Source organism: Cnephaeus nilssonii, assembly GCF_951640355.1.
Source record: "Cnephaeus nilssonii genome assembly, chromosome: 3".
NCBI lineage: Eukaryota > Metazoa > Chordata > Mammalia > Chiroptera > Vespertilionidae > Cnephaeus > Cnephaeus nilssonii.
The window spans coordinates 3,981,027-3,995,517 of NC_137074.1; the positions used below are offsets into that span (position 1 = coordinate 3,981,027).

Below are 14,491 nucleotides of genomic sequence, written 5' to 3' on the forward strand. Positions count from 1 at the left end.
TCTGGGGCAGGGTGAGGTGGGGGACTGGAAGATGGGGTTCCAGGCATCCCTGTTCTCTGGGAAGAAGTATAGGAGGATTTGTTGGCTTCCTTCTTTGCTTTGGGATAGATACAAATGAAAAAAGCTTTTTTTGGGGATGGGCAGTGGTGGGAGAAATAGAAGTTTTCAATCTATTAGTACCTTCTATAAAAAAAACTCCCAAATTTTGATTTCATTATTTGTAGGTCCTTCAAGGTTGTATTATATTCTTTGTACTTATTTTCTGTGTAATTTGTCCAGGCTCAGGGGAGTTAAAGGCATAGTACAGCTGGGAAATGAAAGGTTTCTGTAAATCTGCATTCACCTGAAAACAACATTGCTTGCCAACTGACAGATGCTGGGGTAGATTATTTGTTGAATCAATGAATGAAATTAATCCAAGGGTTATTTTTTTTAAAGTAGTTCTCTTTTCTACGATTTTAGAATCTATTCTGTAGCATAATGTTGACAGAAACGTGTACTGGGAGGTTCTTGTTTATAAACTTGAGGGTCCAAAATGTTATTATCAACACATTAGAAATGTCCTCAGCTGATGCAGCTGTGAGAGGGAATTAGTTCTATTTGTCATGGGTAAGGTTTTAGGGTACACAGCTAACTAAGCTGCTATGACTGAGAGCCAGCAATTCCATGGTTCCAAGAACATTATCTCAAAGGTAGATGGCCAGATTGTGGGGTGTGTGTATGTGACTACCTCAGTTGGTCACTCAGAGACACATTTTAAAATCTAGTTTCATCATACCCTAGAGCAGTGGTCGGCAAACTGCAGCTTGGGAGCCACATGCGGCTTGCGAGCCGCGGTTTGCCGCTCTGTTGACTAATGAATTTGCCGACCACTGGGATAGGGGCTCAATCACAAGGAACAACAACAGCCTGTAATTATTGGAATAGAGAGTCTAGGTCAGTGGTCAACAAACTCATTAGTCAGCAGAGCCGCAGTTTGCCGACCACTGCCCTAGAGTATGGTCTTCGTCTCTGTTCCTGCCCTGTCTCACAGGAAGGTGAAGAGACAGAGCAGTGTTCACTCCATGTCTTAAGCTCTCAAAGTGGCATGCCACATGCTTCCCCCCACATTCTGTTCATGAGAACGTAGTCGCGTGGCCATCCCCAGCCGCAAGAAAGGCTGGGAATTGTAACTTAGATGGGCAGTTATGTGCTTGACTACAATTACTGTGGAAGAAGAGCTGTCTCAGCTACAAATAGTATAGATGCAGCTTTTTAATTTTCTTAGTACACTTTTAAAAAATATATTTATTGATTTCAGAGAGGAAGGGAGAATGAGAGAGAGATAGAAACATCAACGAGAGAGAATCACTGATCGGCTGCCTCCTGCACTCCCCCCACTGGGGATTGAGCTCGCAACCCAGGCATGTGCCCCTTGGCCGGAATCGAACCCGGGACCCTTCAGTCCACAGGCTGACGCTCTATCCACTGAGCCAGACCAGCTAGGGTTCTTAGTACACTTTTGAGGGAAGGTTTTTACTTAACATTTTTGTTTAGCAAAAATTAATGTAAGTAATATAAAGAGATAGTAAAGTATTTGGTGAGTGATGGGTTAAAATGCCAAGTAGAGTATATCAAAAGACAAGTTTTGAAATTAATTAGATTACTGATTATTTGTCTCCTCAAAAAGTACAAGCCAGGGAAGTCATTTAATCGTTGCCGAATTTTGTGTTCGTAGAAACACTGAAGTACGCGTTTGGGACGCTCCTTTCCCAGAGAAGCAGCCCACGGTGCACTAGGTAAGCTAGCCCCACCAGAAGCGGCTCCTTCTTGAATACCATCGGGCCTCTGGGGCCCTGCATTCTTACCCTACGTCCCTCAATTTGAACATGTCTCAAAATCGCCGTGGGCCCTCGTTCAAAATATAGGATCAGACCCTACCCTCTGGAGGTTCTGATGGTTTTATTCTGCATCTGAATTTTTAACAAGCCCTTGAGGGTGATTCCATGAAGCTGTCAGTGGTATGGGAACCACTGCTGTAGGTACTCTACACATCAGTTGTCTCACATGCAAAGGTGCAAAATTATACCCTTTTGGCTTCCTAGGATTCAGAGAGCGTAAAGGGAATTGTATTTCAGATTGTTTCATGAATTAAAAAGTACTCTGGAAATGTAGGTGGTATTATAAGTCAAGTTTGTGCCAGGTTTTGCACAACAGTCCTACAACGTGAGCATCGTCATCCCCATTTATTAACTGTAAAGTTAGAAATCTAGCCTTAATCTTTCGTAATGCAACAGGGATTCAGAAAAAGTTATCTGTCCAGCATAGCTACCAATAATGGAACATGCCAAATGATTTACTTACAGTTGTTTTTACATAGTGTTTTTAAGATACCATGTATCAACTTGATGGCTTCAGTTAATACATGTTCAGAGTCATCTAAGTGGGAAACTGCCCTGTGGCCAGGGCAAGCTGAATACTACACAGCCTCTGTCCATAAGCAAGTTACAACCTAGTAGAGAAGACCTAAGAACAAATTATGACAGCATTCATAACATTTTCCTTTTAAAGAACGAATCCTACAATCATAACAAGGCGATGTACGAGTTCAGAAGAAGGGGGAGGTCAGGTGAGGTGAAGGTGCAGGAGAAGTAACTTCTCTTTTTCTTTTAACCCCAGAGGGACCAACCTCTGTCAGGTGCTAGTGCAGTTGTAGGACCTTGCAGGCAAGTGAGATGATAGAGAAGCTTTTGAAGGTTAAGGTGTGCCCTATTTCCTGCAATAGAGGGAAGAACTAAATGTGATGATGCCAATTATGTGCCAGGCACTTACTTCCAACAGCTCTGCGAATTGAGAGAGGCAGTATCCTTTAGTGGAAGACGCATGTTTGTGTGTGTGTGCTTTTAATCCTCACCGAGGATATGTTTTTACTGATTTTAGAAAGAGAAGAAGGGAGGGAGGGAGAAACATCGATTGTTGCCTCCCCTACATGCCCTACCAGGTTAGAACTTGCAACCTAGGTATGTGCCCTGATTTCTACTTTACAGTTATTAAATGGGGATAACAGCTCTCAACGTTTTAGGACTGTTGTGCAAATAGCACAAAACCTGGCACAGACTTGACTTAGAACAACACCTAACATTTTCAGAGTACTTTTTAGTTCATGAAACAATTTGAAATACAATTCCTTCTACACTCTCTGAATCCTGGTAATTGAACCGCAGCCTTTTGGTGTATGGGACGATGCTCCAACCCAGTGGTCACCAACCTTTCGGACCTCATGGACCACCGGTTGGCGACCGCTGCTCCAACCAACTGAGCCACCCAGCCAGGGCAGGAGGATGGGAATTTTAAAACTACAAGCAGTTGGTAATGTTGGAGCCAATCTGGGCTCTGCATAGATGTTCAAATAAGTGGGCTTATTTGAAAACTTCACAGGACATATCAGACTCTTCCTCCCTTTCAGCACGTTTGCCTTGGTTTTGACCAGGGCTGTTGATCCACCATGTTACATATGACGGTCAGAGACCTGCAGGTTCACCATCAAGCTTCAGGATACAGGAAGTGGTAATGCAAATGTACATCATTTGGTCGTAGGGAAACTCTACAGCAAGCATGTCAAACTCAAAGGCTAACACAAGGCCAAGTAAACAAGGTTTAAGTTTATGTGGGTTGCAAAAAAACAAAAGCTTCAATTTTCTTAGAAATGTAGGTTTATTTCCATAGAGACATGCTGAATACAAAGGGCTGAAATAAATGAGTCATCGTTAACATAAAATAACAACATTTAAATAAAAATTAATATTTTTTCTTGAACATTAACTTACCAGACTCTGAATAATTGCACAAATTAATAAGTGTAATGCAAATAAACCTATTTTTCTTGTTCTCCGAAAGCGAAATATTGCCTGTTGAGCACACCAAACAAGTCAGTCCAGGACTAATGACGTGGCAATCGGCTGCTAAAATATTCGCTGCTAGTATTAGTGGAGAGAAATGGTGCGCCTGCACGCAAGGTGCATAAGGGAAATGAACGCAACTCGATATCAGTCATTAGCGAACATTGTAGTTCGTTATTAATAATTCTGTGTAACAGTATATTGTAAAAATTAAGTCACAAAATTTCTATTAAAACTTTTCTTACATACCGTTATATTGGCTGGGCGCAAAAATATTAGTTGTGGGCCGCATACGGCCCTTGTGCCGTGAGTTTGACATGCTTGCTTTACAAAAGGGAATAGAAGGGTTGATATAATTGACAAATAATATACCAGTGTTAGTGAAAAATAAGACAGTTTGTGTCCTCATGTCATTGACGTCTAGGTTTGGCATTTTAGTATTGGTTGGTTGTGGTAGAATAATCTTGAGCTTTCATACTTTTCTTGAACTTTCATATGTTGGATAGCTCAGTATTAGATTTCATCGAGCATGAGATTTTCAACTATATGTCTTAGAATGGTTGTCTTTTTAAAGTTTGAGGGAACTCACCAAAAAGCAGGAAGACTCCTTATCATTCTCAATGAGAAGCTGACGTAAATTAAGCACGCCTTTTCACACGAGTGTCCGAGGGCTAGCGACGCGCTCCCTCAGGAGTCTCTAGGAGACGGTCTGTTCTTGCCTCTTCTGGTTCCTTGTGCTGCCGACATTCCTTGACTTATGGCCATATCACTCTCATCTCTCTCTCCATGGCCATATTGCCTTTCTCTGTCTGTGTCAAATCTCCCCCTGCCTCTCTCGTAAGGGCACTTGGGAATGTATGTGGGGCCCACCTGGATAATCTCCGCATCTCGACTTCATCATAATCACATCTGCAAAGTGGGATGTGATAATGCAAACCTTTTCCCAGATACAATGACACCTGTAGGCTCCAGAGAGTAGTATGTGGATTTTGGTGTGTGTGTGTGTGTGTGTGTGTGTGTGTGTGTGTGTGTGAAAAAGAGAGAGAAAGAGAGAGAGTTTTTAATTTACACTCTTGTAAATTATTTGAAAGAGAATGATTTGCTTTTGAAATATTAACTTTCAGCTATATTTTCAATTACGGTAAGACTCCGTAATATATTTTGTAAATTTTCAGTGTTAGCTTTGATGATCCAAATTTGGGATCCAATATGGGAGGCATCTCCCCTAATTTTGCCACCTTACATGCCATTTATAATGATAATTTGTGATCTACTTGTCTCTAAATAATGGAGGTTATTGTTTTTTTAGGGCTAGCTCAAGCTGACGGTGGAAATTTTTATCAAGCATTTATTAAAAACTAGTGGCCCGGTGCATGTGCACTGGTGGGATCCCTCGGCTTGGCCTGCGGGGATCAGGACAAAACCAGCAGTCCGATATCCCCTGAGGGGTCCCGGAGTGCGAGAGGGCGCTCTGCAAAGTTGCTGTCGCTTGGCAGTTCCTTCGTTGAGCGCCTTCCCCCTGGTGGTCAGTGCGCATCATAGTTACCGGCCGGTTGGCCTGTTGGCCACTTGACGGTCGCTTAGGCTTTTATATATGTAGATGAGTAAATTTAGGAAAGTAATACAAATTATTGAAATTTATTTTAGCAATCTAGGAATATTTTTATGTTTTTATTGATTTCAGAGAGAGGAAGGGAGCGGAAGAGAGCAATAGAAACATAGATGAGAGAGAAAAACCGATCAGCTGCCTCTGGCACACCCCCTACCAGAGATTGAGCCCACAACCGGAATCGAACCCGGGACTCTTCAGTCCGCAGGCCGACACTATATCCACTGAGCCAAACTAGCTAGGGCCCAATGGAGAGTTTTTGAAGTCATGAGCCAGTCATTAACAGAAATGTATGTGTGTGTATTAATTTTAATACCTGGTTCTTTCTTGAACCTGACTTTTTTTGGTCACCTTTTAAAAAACAGACTCTTTATTTTTCTAAACATCATAAAATACATTTTTAAGTTCTTTTCAAATTATTTTAAGTTCCTGGGTATGAAATTTGTTGTCTTTCTGCTAAATTTCTCTTGTGATGGGGAGTTTCTTTGTGTGTTTGTAATTACTGTGTATGAGCTCTTAACAGGAATTTCTGAAGGTATTCTATATATTTTTTAATTTAATTTTTAAAAAATACAAGCTAAAGTTTATTTAGAGGTAGAAAAAATGAGCCAGCTGGACTGCGTGGGCTCAGAAAACAAGTTACAGAGGCAAAAGACGGGCCTTTGGATCTTGTGGGGGCAGTGGAGAGGGGAGAAAAGGGTGAGGGGAGAAAGAAATAGAGAGAGATAAGGCACCACTATTCTATATTTTGAAGGAAGTACATATTAGTTTTCAAATAGTGACACTTGCCACTTTCTGCTCCGTTTTCCAAATGTCATTACCATAAACACAATAGGCATACCTGCCTCCCACTTTGTGCAATTGTTTCCATGGTTTTTACTCCTACATATGTTATATTATACATTATAAACTATAGCTTACAATTTTATTATTTTTGCTTTAAGCACATTTTAAACTCCAGCTTCCAATTAATTTTTGTTTTAAACAGTCAACAATATTTAAATTATGAGAAAAATACTAATTTGTGACAGTTTACCTACTTATTTACCATTTCTGGTACTCTTCATTCCTTTGTATAGAAATGCGTTTCCATCAGTATCATTTCCTCTCAGTCTGAAGAACATTCTTTAGCATTTTTTTAGTGCAGGTTTGCTGGCAAAGAATTATCTCAGATTAAAAAAAAAAATCTTGCAAATGACTTCATTTTATTTTTGTGTTTGAAGATTATTTTCACTGGCTATGGAATTCCAGATCGATTGTTTTCTGGCTTTCATTGTTTCTGATGAGATGTCAGTGATAATTGCTGTTTTGTTTTCTATATACACTGAGTGGCCAGATTATTATGATCTCTGAACCCATAATAATCTGGCCACTCTGTGTGTGTGTGTGTGTGTGTGTGTGTATGTGTGTATATATACATATACATATACATACATATATATATATATATATATATATATATATATATATATATATATAAATATAAATATATATAAATTCGTGCATGGGTGTGGTCCGGCCAGCCTCGCCAGGGGGAGGGGACATGGGCAGTTGGCCGGCCTGCCTGCTGGTCGAGGGGACAATTTTCATAATAGCCTTTTATTATATAGGATACACACTGAGTGGCCAGATTATCATGCGTTCAGAGATCATAATAATCTGGCCACTCAGTGTTTATAGTCAACTTTCCCTATCTGTGGGATTCACATTTTTTGATTCAACCAACGTGGATTGAAAACAGTATTTTTGATCTGAGGTTGGGAATTCATGAATGCAGAGGGCTGACTGTAGGTATTGTTCTATGCCATTTTATATGACGGAAGTAAGCATCTGAACTTTGGTATCCACAGGGTCCTTGAAGCAATCCCCTGTTGATACTGAGGGAGAGTTGTAGTATCTTTTCTCTCTCTCTAGCTACTTTCAAGATTTTCCTTTCATCTTTGGTTTTAAGCTGTTTCCCTATGATATGCCTGGGTGTGGTTATAATTTGAGAGGTTTTTAGCCATGATTTCTTTAAATATTTATTTTCCTCTTTCTCACTGTCTTCTGATTTCTTTTACGTGTGTTAGAACACTTGATATTGTTTTGCTGTTCTTTAAGAGTCTCTTCATTTTCCTTCAGTCTTATTTGTCTCCTTTAGATTGGATAATTTCTATTGACCTGTTTTTATGTTTTCTTATTTTTTTCTACCATCTTTAATATATGCTCTAAAATCCATCCGGTAAATTTTCATTTAGATATTATGTTTTTTACTTTCAGAATTTCTTTTGAGTTTTTTTTTTTTATATAATTTGTTTTTCTGCTGAGACACTTTGCTCATACATTAAAGAGCTTATGTTCCTTAAAGATTTTGAACATATTTTCTTCATATTCTTTGTATCAAATAGCTGCTTTAAAGTCTTTGCTAAATCAAACATCTGATCTATCCTGGGGTTGGTGTTCTGTTGACGCCTTGACTGTGGATCACATTTTTCTGTGTTTTTTTTTTGCTTGGTTACAGTTTTAGGATTTGAATGCCATGTTTTCTTCTTTTTGAGAGTGTTAATGTTTGTTCTAGAAGACTGATTGATTACCTTGAATTTATATAGGTTTGGGTTTTTTGCTTTATTTTGCAAGATTTATGGAAAAGTCAAAGTGACTCCTAGCCACTTTAATGTGGTGGGACATGGCTTCCACAATGGGTCTCTGGATTTTGTCTGAGTTTGGCTTTAAACATTATTAGTATTGGTCTGGAGTAGACTGTACTCCAGGGTGTTGTCCTTAGTCTTGAAGGAGGGAAAGGAATGTGAAGGTATGTATTTGTCAGGATTCTCCAGAGAAACAGATGCAATAGGACAGTGGTCGGCAAACTCATTAGTCAACAGAGCCAAATATCAACAGTACAACGATTGAAATTCCTTTTGAGAGCCAAATTTTTTAAACTTAAACTTTTTTAAAATTTTTATTTTTAAAGATATATTTTATTGATTTTTTTACAGAGAGAAAGGGAGAGGGATAGAGAGTTAGAAACATCGAGGAGAGAGAAACATCTATCAGCTGCTTCCTGCACACCTCCTACTGGGGATGTGCCTGCAACCAAGGTACATGCCCTTGACCAGAATTGAACCTGGGACCTTTCAGTCCACAGGCCAACGCTCTATCCACTGAGCCAAACCAGTTAGGGCTAAACTTAAACTTCTTCTAACGCCACTTCTTCAAAATAGACTCGCCCCGGCCGTGGTATTTTGTGGAAGAGCCACACTCAAGGGGCCAAAGAGCCGCATGTGGCTCACGAGCCGTGGTTTGCCGACCACTGCAATAGGAGATACATGATGTGTTATAAAGAGTTGGCTCACATGATTATGGAGGATGAGAAGTCCCAAGATCTTCACTTGGCAAGTTGAAAACTCAGGAAAGCCGATGGTGTAAATTCTAGTTTGAAAGCTGTTGGACTTAAGATTCAGGAAGAGCTGATGTTTGGTTTGAGTTCAAAGGCAGGAAAAAAGATCTATATTTCAACTTAACACAGAGTGGAGGAGTTGTGGAAGTTATAAGAAGTCCCAGCCGTTTTGTTCTATTCAGATCCTCAACTGACTTGGTGAGGCCCACCCACATTGGGGAGGGCAATCAGTCTACCATTCAAATGTTAATCTCACAGAAACACCTTCACAGACAACCCAGAATAATACTTGTTGGCCAAGTGTCTGGGCACCCAAGGCCCAGGCAAGTTGACACATTAAATTAACCTTTAGCCCTAGCTGGTTTGGCTCAGTGGATAGAATGTCAGCCTGTGGACTAAATTAGGGTCCTGGGTTTGATTCTGGTCAAGGGCACTTGCCCTGGTTGGGGGCTCAATTCCCAATAGAAACATCTCATCATTGATGTTTCTATCTCTCTTTCCCTCTCCCTTCCTCTTTGAAATCAATAAAATGCTTTAAAAAAATAAATGAACCTTCATATGCTGTTAATGCGATTTTTCCGCTGGGACTGGACAGGAACACCAAATTCCCCCAGGCCTGCTCGTTCTCTGTCACTTCTGTTCTGCTCTGAACCTCATAGAAGTCACTTTGCTAAGCTTTGGGTAGTCTCACCCTGTCCATGTGCATTTTGGTCCTTTTGGGTCCCCTATGCAGAGTTCTGGTGACCCCCTTCGGCACAGCTCCTATCTCTCTGTTGTCCCGTCTCCCAAAGATTCCAGCTCTTTGGAACTCTAATCTTTACCTTCACATTTTAGCAGGACTGCCATGTTTTGCTTGGACTTCAGTTCCCTCCACCATGTTGGGGAATTATCCCCAGGACAAAAATATAGTTTCAGTGCAGGAGATGATTTTCTTCTAAAATTCTAGCTACCTCCCTGATTGTGTTAAACTAGAGGCCCGGTGCATGAAAATTCATGCATGGAGGGGGCGTCCCTCAGCCCGGCCTGCCCCCCCCCACAGTCCAGGAGCCCTCAGGGGCAGGAGGCGACCCAGCGATCAGGGGAAGGCAATGCCCCATCACACCTCTGCTGCTGCCACTGCCGGCAGCGCAAGCCTTGGCCGGCCCTGGTTACCTGAGCCTCGGGCAGCCCTGGGCAGCCGACATCCGAGGCTTGCCTGCACCTTGGGCAGGCCCTGGGCAGCTGGGGGGCTGAGAGTACTGGGGGACTCCGGAGGCAGGCGCGCCCCAGCGGGGCTGAGGGGACTGGGTGCCGCCATTTTGTGGCTGTGGGCGCCACCATCTTTGAGGGTGTGACAGTCAATTAGCATATTCCCTCCTTATTGGCTGTGGGCGCCATCATATTTGTGATGGCGTGAGGGTTAATTAACATACTCCCTCCTTATTGGCTGTGGGTGCTGCCATCTTTGAGGGCGGAGCATTCAATTAGCATATTCCACCCTTATTGGCTATGGGCGCCATTATCATTGCGATGGCGTGAGGATCAATTAGCAGATTCCCTCCTTATTGGCTGTGGGCACCACCATCTTTGCAATGGCGTGAGGGTCATTTAGCACATTCTCTTATTATTGGCTGTGGGTGCCATCATCTTTGCGATGGCGTGAGGGTCAATTAGCATATTCCATCTTTATTAGATAGGATGGAGTGGACAGATTTTAAAATAGTATTGTAGTGACGTAATTCTTTGGGCGAAGGTCAGGACAGAGGGGTGGTGGGCTCAGAGTAAAAAGTAATTGAACCCCACTTCCCGCTTAGTGTTGGAGTCATGGCTATGGGTCCCAGGCTTTGCAGGAACATGCAATGATGGGATGTGTTGGAGGGAGGATGGGGAGGAGGGACGGGTTGCCTGCCTGCCATACATGAAACAACTCCATTGGATGCCTTCTTTTTTATTCATTCTCTACCTGTTTTCCTGTAATATTGTACTTATTCTTGGTTTTAGTCCAGTCTTCTTTAAGTACAGGGAGCAAGTCAATTCATTTTATTTTTGTGAGATTTGGCTTAATTATTTGGAGACATTTATTCACTGTTCCTTTAGTCTTTCATTGTCTTGGTCGATGATCCTTGGTACTTCCAGATCCTCACCCATCTATCCATCTATTACTTTCTCAGAAGTTTGAATTCTCTCACCACCTCTCTTTATGTAGGTCTAGAAAGGAAAAGAATTGGGAACTGAAGAAACCTTACAGATAGAAAGACTGTAACTGCAGGCCTCATTGTCAAGGTGTTGGAAAGGGCGTTTCTGATACTCCCCCTTCCTCAACTCTAAATCTGTTCCCCTGTTAGATTCTCTTTTAGCAGCCTTTTTCTCATGACCGTTAGCAAAGTTTGCAGTCATAATACTGGGATTTTTGTCTGTTTCTCAAGTTGGACTATGAGTTCCCTGGTAGCAGGCACAGTGACAGCAGATCTTACACTTATGACTTTAGTACTTAGCAAATATTTGTTGAAATGAATGATGAATTCAAAACTCTACATCATGTCATGACAACATCTGATTTTTAGGATATTGTGTATGTGCTGTTACTTAATACTCTTTGCAGTTTCAGTAGGCGTAAATGATGGCACTTCTTGAAGTGTATCCAGAAATATGTGTGGTTGTCTCTCTTTCAACTTTGTCCCCACTTCTACACCACCACCTTCTTAGCTCGTTGCCCTAACTAGAGACACTGCTACTAAAGGTTTGCAGTTACCTTTCTGGACATTTTTCTCATTTATAAGTAAGTATACGTATGTTCTTGTTATACATATATTTTTGCACATATTTCTGTGTAGCAATGGAGTTTGAGTGCTCAATTACAGTAGCAGTTGGTTTGATAATCAGATTTTTTCAGTGCTTACTTTACTTTCAGATTAGTCATAAGGAAGGCACATACATGATTTCTCAGTTTCCACATCTGATAAAGGATTGATGTGAATGAAATGAAATTGAAAATTTCTTAGCTCTAAATTCAATGTTATATAATTCAACTCTATTAGACATGAACAGTGGGGTGTTCTGCTTAACATAAAAAAGTAGGAAGATTAAAATCAAAATTGACTTTGGATAGCAAAAGGAAATTTGGGGGTAAGTTGTTAAAATGCTCATTTTTCCCCCCTCCAAAAGTGACTAGAGAATATAAGCTTTTCAAATTAGTAGTGAGATCTGTCTTTTGTGGACATTGGCACTAGGAAATTTGCTCTTGATTGATTCAGTAAAGCTAGCTGATGATACCCTAAAGCGAATTTCAATGCAACTCCCTGAATTTTCTCATCACACAGTTTGTTTGTTTGTCTGTTTATTTATCTTTATTTTTAAAAAGTATACAAAGTGGCCCTGGCCGGTTTAGCTCAATGGATAGAATGTTGGCCTGCGGACTGAAGGGTCCGAGGTTCGAATCTGGTCAAGGGCCCATGCCTGGGTTGCAGGCTCGATCCCCAGTAGGGGGCGTGCAGGAGACAGCCGATCAGTCTTTCATAATTGATGTTTCTATCTCTCTCCCCTTCTCCCTTCCTCTCTGAAATCAATAAAAATATAGAAAAAATAAATAAAGTGTTTAAAAAAGTATACAAAGTGGATTTGGAAACATGGCTCAATCTCTCTATCTAATCTGTCTATCTAATCTATCTATCTTGTTGTCAGTCCTCACCTGTGGATATTTTCCCATTGACTTTTAGAAAGAGTGGGAGGTAGTGGGATATACACATTGTTTGGTTGCCTCCCAAATGGCCTGACCTGGGCCAGGAATCGAGCCTGCAACTGAGGTATGTGCCCTTGACATAAATCGAACCCGGGGCCCTTCAGTCCGCAGGCTGACACTGTGTCCACTGAGCCAAACCGGCTAAGGCCGCAGTGTACATTTATTAACACAGTGAATGCCCTAGAGTTTTTTTTTTTTTATGCAAACCAAAACTTACATAGGTAAATCTTTGTTAGTGATTTATTTAAAAACAACCTTTTGTGGAAAATAGTTTCCTGAACTATTTTAACCCCTTTTCTGCTTTTCCCAAAGAGGAACAAGCAAAAGAATAAAAATGCAACTTTTACTCAGTCATGGTATGTTTGTAGGCTCTCTTGCCATAAAATGTTATTGAATCCTTAGGTTTCTTGTAAATTAGCTTCTTTTGTCTAGTGACTCTCTTATTTTATCATTTCAACTGGTATGCCACAAGAATTTTTCAAACATGCAATATTTAATCAGGGGCATACTGACGACTTCTTTCTTAGATTGTCAAATAAAAAAATGAAAACAGCCAACATAACAAGAGCCATTCAATATAAATGAATCAAAATTATACCAATTTTTTTTTGCCATGGCCGGCATGGTTCAGTGGTTAGAGTGTTAGCCTGCACACCAAAGGGGCTCAGGTTTGAGTCCCAGTCAAGGGCCGGTATCTGGCATGTGGGTTCGCTCCCCACCCCTGGTCAGGTTGAATAGGGGAGGCAACCAATTGATGTGTTTCTCTAACATTGATATTTCTCTCTTTCTCTCTTCCTCCCTTCCACTCTGAAAAAAAGCAATGGAAAATATATCCTCAGGTGAGGATTAACCAAAAATAATTTTTTATACCAATATTTATTGTCAGATTGGCAAAAATATAGTTTTCAGCGTGCTGCAGAATTTTAATAATTCATTTATGTGTGCCCTGAGATGAAAAAGGTTGAAAATTGCTGATTTTAATCATTGTGTAGTTTAAATAATCATATTTCTAATCCTTTAAAAAATACCACTATTTAGTTATTTTTTTCTTTTTTTTTTTCTTCAGCTAAGGCAGAAGAGATGACTCATTGTACATGTTACACCGTTATAACTGAGAACAGAACCAATCCAGAATGTCACAGGTCCAGGGCACAGATCCAGAGGGACTGTTTTGTAAGAGCAGGGTAGTCTCCCAGAAGGCGGTGCGCGTGTATGTTCTAGGTCCCAGGAGGAGTTCTCAGCAGACGTGCAGTCTGAACCCCTGGACCAGTGCCCCGGCCTCTGGCCTCCCTCTTTCCTGCTCGGGCGGCTTCCTGGGTGCACAGGCCTGCCGTGCGCTGGACCCCTGCCTCCTCCTCCTCCTTTGTGCTTCAGCCGCGCAGTCGCTTCTTCCCCACGTGGCTCTCACGGCGCAGAGGTTTCTGAGAGGATGGCGCCAAGTCCGAGAACTCACTGTTCAGTTTTTTAAAAGCTTTTATTATGGAAAGCTTCAGATGTACACAACAGTAGAGAGAATAATACAATGAGCCTCCATGTGCCTATCCTGCTTTGGCAGTCATCAATATTTTGCCCACTTGCTTTTCTAACATTTTTGATATAAGTAATACCAAATGTAAAAGTACTCTTTTTAGAAAGTGGGTTGGTATTTAACAAAAAATTCCCAGCTCAATCTATGCTCAAGTTTTATCATGGCTATTTGTATAGTTGATAATTATTTATAATGTTTTTAGCTCATATAATGATTATTCTCTGTAGCAAATGTACTAGGTTTTGTGCCTTTTGCGTTGAAATGAGTTATACTAGTAGAGCTAAACCATGGCAAATTCATTTTTTTCTATCATTAGATTGCAGGTATCACTTAACTGTGCTTAATATTAATATCTCATCTTAAGTATTTAAAATTTTTA

At 40.9% G+C, this 14,491-nt stretch overlaps 1 protein-coding gene across 11 annotated transcripts in view; it reads left to right on the top strand.

The window, feature by feature from the left end:
- The window catches only part of DYRK1A (dual specificity tyrosine phosphorylation regulated kinase 1A), a 134,004-nt gene that overhangs the window by 30,360 nt on the left and 89,153 nt on the right, over nucleotides 1–14,491 (top strand). For 5 of the 11 annotated variants that reach the window (XM_079761990.1, XM_079761991.1, XM_079761993.1 and 2 more), the window contains exon 2: nucleotides 1,718–1,778. The exons of 5 other annotated variants lie outside the window; for them this stretch is intronic. The gene's annotated coding sequence lies outside the window, so the exon portion shown is untranslated. Of the gene's footprint in view, nucleotides 1–1,717; nucleotides 1,779–3,445; nucleotides 3,547–14,491 lie in introns of all 11 variants that reach the window. One more of the 11 variants, XM_079761992.1, reaches the window with a different exon arrangement.